Source organism: Mobula hypostoma, chromosome 6 (genome assembly GCF_963921235.1).
Source record: "Mobula hypostoma chromosome 6, sMobHyp1.1, whole genome shotgun sequence".
NCBI classification, from domain to species: domain Eukaryota; kingdom Metazoa; phylum Chordata; class Chondrichthyes; order Myliobatiformes; family Myliobatidae; genus Mobula; species Mobula hypostoma.
In genome coordinates, this window is record NC_086102.1 from 45,137,874 (window position 1) to 45,144,980 (window position 7,107).

A 7,107-nucleotide genomic window follows, 5' to 3' on the forward strand; every position below is an offset into this window, starting at 1 on the left:
AAGGACAATGCTAATACAGCCAAAGTTAACCCATGCATACTGTTCGGGCCAAATTTGACCCGTTTTGACATTTGACAGCAGGAAAAAGCACCCTAATGCCATTCTTTTAGCCGAAATTTGATGACTTTTCCTAAAGTGACCTAAAATGCGCAAAAAATGAAAATATTTAAAAATTTTATACTTTCGTACAGGTGCTACAAATTTTTGTACATTGAGGCTATTCCAGGTCAAATTTGACCCCTATCTATTGACACCCGCAGCTGCGAAACAGACGCCGTGACTGCCATTTTGTTTTAGCCGAAATTTGATGACTTTTCCTAAAGTGCAAATATTTTTGTATAGGTGCTACAAATGTTTGTACATTGAGGCCGTTCTGGTCAAATGACCTCTCATGACAGAGGTCATAGAGGCCTTGACACTGTCGCAAGATCTGCACCTGTAAGCACAAGCACCCAGCTAACCAACAGATCAAAAGAGGGGTTGGAGGGGTCATAGGACTATAAAGGTACCTGAACTGCCATCTCAGTGACTGAGGTTATGACAGCAAGACTTAGTGTCCAAGACTTAGTGTACATTGATCTGGTCTTCCAAGATGAGCAAGCAGACAGTGGTTTGGAGGAGGAAGTGTCAGAGCGGGAGGACAACAGGGAGGAAAACTCTGATTACAGCCCCTCAGATGAAGATGACTCTGAGAGAGAGGAGCAGGCAGCGAGGGAGACATTTATGTCCAAGGATAACGCAATCAGTTGGTCCTCACTTCCATATCAGGTTGCAGGCAGGATGGCAGTGGGAAATGTCATTCGAATGACTCCAGGACCCACAAGACTGGCTACTTCCTGAGCAAGCTGGTGATGCAATGACATCAGCGCCGGACTCTGGAGCGGAGGTTCCCGGGTTCGAACCCAGTCGGGGCCGCTCCTGAGTCCGCTTTCCATCCGTGCCGGGTTAAGTGTTGAGATCACAACTCAACCCGGTAAAATAAAGGGAAAAATACTGCAAAATGTCTGTGTGAGGAGTGGCCCGCCACACAGTCTCTCTGTCTTGCTCCACGCCTTGTAAAGGCATGAAAAAGACATCGTCCCGCCAACAGGGCATGCAGACGCGCACGCACGGACGCACACACACGGATACAGACGCACACGCCAAAAAAAAAGACTGTCTACTTCCCATGCATCTGACATCTTATCAACTTTCCAGCTCTTCCTCCCCCCAGCCATTGAAAAAATTGTCATTGAAATGAGAAACATGGAGGGGATTAATGGTATGGTCAAAAATGGAAGACCATGGATGTGACTGCCCAACATGCCTACATGGGGCTTCTAATACTTGCTGGTGTGTATAGGTCCTGAGGTGAGGCTGCTCCTAGTCTTTGGAATGCTGAGACGGGAAGAGCAATGTTTTGTGCCACCCTGTCCCTGGAAATGTTCTGTACCATATTGGTGGTGCTCAGGTTTGACAACTGTGAGATAAGACCTGCGCGGTGTGCCACTGACAAACTGGCAGCAATCAGGGATGTCCAGGACAAGTGGGTGAAACACTGCCTCTCGAGTACAACCCTGGTCCTGAGGTCACAGTGGATGAAAGACTGGTTCCTTTCAGAGGTAATAAATGCCTGCCCTTTTATTGTTAGACTAGTTAATCACTGCTTCAATGTACACATGCTATTGGTTGTGATATCAAATGATTTTTTCCCCTTTCTGAGTTTTTGCAGGTTGCTGTCCTTTCCGCCAATACATGCCTAGCAAGCCAGGAAAATATGGAATAAAGTTATGGGCAGCCGGTGATGCACATTCCAGTTATGCTTGGAATATGCAGGTATATACTGGGAAGCCAGCTGGCGAAGCCCCAGAGAGAAAACAATGCATGCGCGTCGTGTTAGAGATGACAGAAGGGCTAAGAGGATGCAACGTGACCTGTGACAACTTCTTCACATCTCATGAGCCTGGTCAGGCGCTCCCGAAGAAGAAAATCACAATGGCGGGCACTGTGAGGCGGAACAAGCTGGAGCTGTCACCTGCTCTGATTGTAACAAGGGGGAGAGACATCTTGTCTTCTACTAATGCTTTCACCCATGACACCACAGTTGTCTGGTATATGCAAAAGAAGAACAAGAATGTCATCCTTATGAGCACATTACATAAGGTTGCAGAGGTCAGTGCTCAGGGGGTCAGAAAACCAGCCATCTTCCTTGACTACAGTGCCAACAAGGGAGGAGTGGACAACCTTGATAAAGTAACAGACACATGCAGCTGCAAGACGAGAACAGCCTGCTGGCCTCTTGCCATATTCCATAACATCATTGACATATCGACCTACAATGCCTTTGTCATATGGAGTGAGCTGAACCCTACCTGGAAGGCAAGCAAGAGGAACTGGAGGAGGTTCTTTCTGGAGGAGCTTGGAAGGCCCTTGTGACTCCTTTTATACAAAGGCGTCACCACCTTCCACACACTGCAACCTCAGCAGCACTGGTAAGGGCAGTGCAGCGATCTGAACCTGGCCCTAACCAACTACACATCCCACAAGAAGCCAACACAAGGGGACAGAAGAGAAGGAGATGCAACTTCTGCTCTGCAAAAAAGGACTGCAAAACAGGGGCAACTTGCTGCAAATGTGGGAAACACATATGCAAGCACCACACACGCAAGGTTTTCTAACACTGCTTTGAATGCGAAGACTAGTTTGCAAATAGCAATTTTTTTTAAGCTACACACATAAAAATTTCTGGTGAACGCAGCAGGCCAGGCAGCATCTCTAGGAAGAGGTACAGTCGACGTTTCGGGCCGAGACCCTTCGTCAGGACTAACTGAAAGAAGAGCTAGTAAGAGATTTGAAGGTGGGAATTATTTCTTTTGTTTTGTTTGTTGGTTAAATGTTAGTTAATGTTGAATTAGTAGTTATAATTAGATAGCAATTATGAGGATTTTTTTATGATATAACAGTGAGGACAGTGTCTGATAGTTGTAATGGTTATAAATGGTTATATAATAAACCCCACAGTTCCAGAATGTTCTTGCCATTTTCAGCGTCAGTAAAATATATTTAAATCATTATGGCTGTTATGTTTTCATGTCTTAAGTAAAATAGGACATGACATTGTGTGATAGTAGATGTTTTACCTCCATAAACGAGTGGTGTAAAACCTAAAAAATATGCTCTCCCTGCTCTCTGAAACATTAATTAAGGATTAATCACCCATTTATTAATGTCAGATAGGCTATTTATACATTCTAAATAGATCTGTGGTTCAAAATTTGGTATGGACACTTGTTATGAGGGGATTCTTGAGCTGGTCAAAATTGACCCGGGCCATACTGTGAAAGTATAGAATATGATTAGTATGTAAGGGTTAAAACAGTTTTGGGGATGCCAATATTTACATATGTGACAGGGATCTAATGTTTGTTAGGAGTTGCTCATTGGTGGAGTAAATCATTCCGTCATCCATCAGAAATGGTGAAGACATTCAGTTACCGAGGACAGGCATAGAATGTCTTGGAGAATCCAAGAAGGAGCACTGAGAAAGGCTTAACATCACATCCCAAACATTATAAACCTAAGAGATAATTTTTCAATGCAATGCATCCGGAATGGCATAGGGCCTTATGGAAAACCAGTTGACTTCATGTCAAGAGCATTCATAGAAGTACATATGAAAAGAGCATCAATCTTATTTATGTAACTTTGTAGGTAAGGTTGATGCTCTTTCCATGACAACCCGTGGGTGAAATGGACTCTTAAAATATGGAAAACTATTATAAAAGAATATAAACTAGAGAGAGACATTGCAATTCTTAAAAGCTGTGCATATGACTCGGATTTTACGCCGAATAAACTGGATGCTAGATTTAAGGACTGGACAGCTAAAGAAATAACAGCTATTTGCAATATAATGAAAGAAGGAACACTGTTCAGTTTTGAAATGTTCAAAGAGAAACACTTAATAGAAAAACAACAGCTTTACCAGTATTTACAGATGCGACAGTATGTTAACAGGACGGTTAAAAATGTAACCAAGGCAAGTACATGTCTGATAGAGCTATTTAGAAAAGCATACAATTCAGACAACGGTAATAGAATAATTTCAAGCATGTATAAGGGTTTGTCAAATCTTAAAACACATTCGACTTCATGCATTAAAACAAAATGGGAGAAGGAAGGAGGGATAATAATATCTGAGGAAGACTGGACAATAATATGGAGGTATCAATGGAAGTGTACCAGTTCACAGAAATGGAGGGAGTTCGGGTGGAAAAACTTGATAAGATATTTTATTACACCCTCTCAGAAATCCCATTACGATAGTAACCCCCCTGTTTGCTGGAGAAATTGTGGAAATCAGAATGCAAACCATTATCATACTTTCTGGGAGTGCCCCGTTATCAAAGATTATTAGAGTGGGATACACAATGCCCTACAAGACATCTTTAAATGTGAAATACCCTTAGAGAGTAAGACCATATATTTTGGGTATATACCTCAAGAATGGTTGAAAAGAGATAAACATTTAATGAATGTACTGCTGGTGGCTGGTAAAAAGACCCTTACCAGGAAATGGTTATCACAGGAGAGCCCAACTTTAAATGTATGGATGGAAATTACAATGGACATTTACAAAATGGAGAAGATAACAACATCTGTTAATCATAAGTTGGAACAATTTTATTCATACTGGAAAAAATGGTTTAACTACATAACACCTCATAGGCCCGATTTTATTTTCACAAGTCAATGAATATGTCGTAAAAAAAATCACTCCCTACTCTGTACATAGTTTTCTTCTTTCGATTGTTCTTTCTTTCCTCTCCTTTCTATAAGTGTATACCTCAGATAAGTATTATATGGAGATTTGTGACAAATATGATTATATGATATATATATGTACAGTGTCTGAAATACATCTTGTGGAAATGTTTGTTTGATGATGAAATTCAATAAAAAATTACAAAAAAAAGAAAAGAGCATCAATCAAAAAAGAATGTTTAGCATGTTGCCTATGATAAGCTTGAACTACATATCTATGGAAACAATTGTTCTCAAGCAATGAAACTCATGATACTTAAGGGAATGATACCTAGATTGTAATTGTATTATGTGCAAATAATCTAAGTAGAAAAGAAAAAGATAGTATTGAAAAATACACTGAGCAGATTATCTTTTAGAAATACCTGTAAGAGATTTTTCACTTGAGCTGAACAATCTGATTTCCATTTGTATGTGGACATTAGGAACAAATTCTTGTGGCGGCAGTAATGCAAGTCAAGATAAACTGTGAGCTAATATTCAGCAAACTCTGGCCAGAAGTGAAATTGAAAGTGAGCTGTTATCATTTCCTCATTTAACGAACTGGTACTTCAACATAACACACATTGGCAAAGCATTGCTGCTGATCTTCTAAAATACAAGGCCAGACTCTACTTGTGCATGATTCTTTTTTTTTTCTGTAATTTTATAGGCTAGAATTACTTTAGCTGCTACTTCAGTGTTTTGGAATACCAGCTACCCTATTTACTTAATAATACACTGTACTACATTCTAATAATAAGGAATAAGACCTGGAGTTTTTCGCAAGTGACATTGTCAGTTTTATATACACAATCAAAAAGTTAATCTGAGCCTACTGTCAAACCTGGGTACTTCCCTTCAGTGGCAAAATGGACATGGTTCTCACCACAAAACTGAAGGAAACAATCTGGAGGGAGTAACTTCAACCAAGGTGCATTTGATTTCAGCTGTTCTTGTCCTAACCAGGATTTCCTTTGGAGCGGCATGCAAAGAGTTGCCACTTTCTGCTGCTGTCTTGGAGGAATTACTGATAGTACTAATCAACAAGCTCCAAAACAGGGGCCTCTGTACCTCCTTCTGCAACTGGATCCTTGACTCACTCATCGGGAGACCACAGCCAGTGCGGATGGAAGCAACATCTCTGTCGCTGACTATCAATGCTAGCACACACTAAGGATGTGTGCTTAGCTCACTGCTTCACACTCATGACTGTGTAGCTCAAACCACAGCTCAAATGCTATCTAAAACTTTCCAGTGACAACTGTTGTTGGCAGAATTACAGATGGTGACGAAGTGTAGAGGGATGAGATAGGTCAGAAGGTTGAGTGGTGACACAACAACCTTGCACTCAGTGAGACCAAGGGACTGATTGTGTACTTCAGGAAGGGCAAGTCAAGGGAACAGCAATGGAAAGGGTGAGTAGTTTCAAGTTCCTAGGTATCAACATGAAGATTATACTAGGCCCAACATATTGATGCAATTACAAAGAAAACGGTGGTTATATTTTGTTTTAGTAGTTTATTCCTCCCCTTCTATTCTCCACATTTGCCTCTTGCCTCTCCTGCTCACCTACCTATCACCTTTCCCTGGTGCCCCTCCTCTTTCCCCTTTCTTCCATGATCTGCTCTCCTCTCCTGTCGGATTCCTTTTCCAGCCCTTTACCCTTCCCACTCACCTGGCTTCACCTATCACCTTCTAACTTTTTTCCTTACCATCCCCCCACCTTTCCATTCTGGCAACTACTCCCCTTCCTTTCAAGTCCTGAAGAAGCGTCACGGCCTGAAAATTTAACTGTTTATTCATTTCAGTAGATGCTGCCTGACCTGCTGAGTTCCTCCAGCATTTTGTGCTCGCGAGCTTTTAGATGATCTGTTTCTTGAATTTTTTGACCTAAGTTTATGATGCCACTCTTCCCTCTTACTAAACTCACAGACTTTTTTTTAAGCACTGTAGAATTTTGGTCAATGTTTGACATTCAGGATTTAGACAAAAAGTACTGCTTAAAACTGCTTTCATTAATCACAGTGCATTGGCCTTCATCAACTGTAGAATTGAGTTTAAGAGCTGAGAGGTAATGTTGCAGCTATATAGGACCCTGGTCAGACCCTACTTAGAGTACTGCGCTCATTTCTGGTCGCCTCACTACAGGAAGGATGTGGAAACCATAGAAAGGGTGCAGAGGAGATTTACAAGGATGTTGCCTGGATTGGGGAGCATGCCTTATGAAAACAGGTTGAGTGAACTCGGCCTTTTCTCCTTGGAGTGACGGAGGATGAGAGGTGACCTGATAGAATTGTACAAGATGATGAGAGGCATTGATTG

General features: G+C 41.5%; 1 pseudogene; it reads left to right on the plus strand.

Annotated features, from left to right (window-relative positions):
• The first annotated feature begins 537 nt into the window (after positions 1 to 537).
• On the plus strand, positions 538 to 2,657 carry LOC134348710 (piggyBac transposable element-derived protein 4-like; annotated as a pseudogene).
• Positions 2,658 to 7,107: the final 4,450 nt, after the last annotated feature.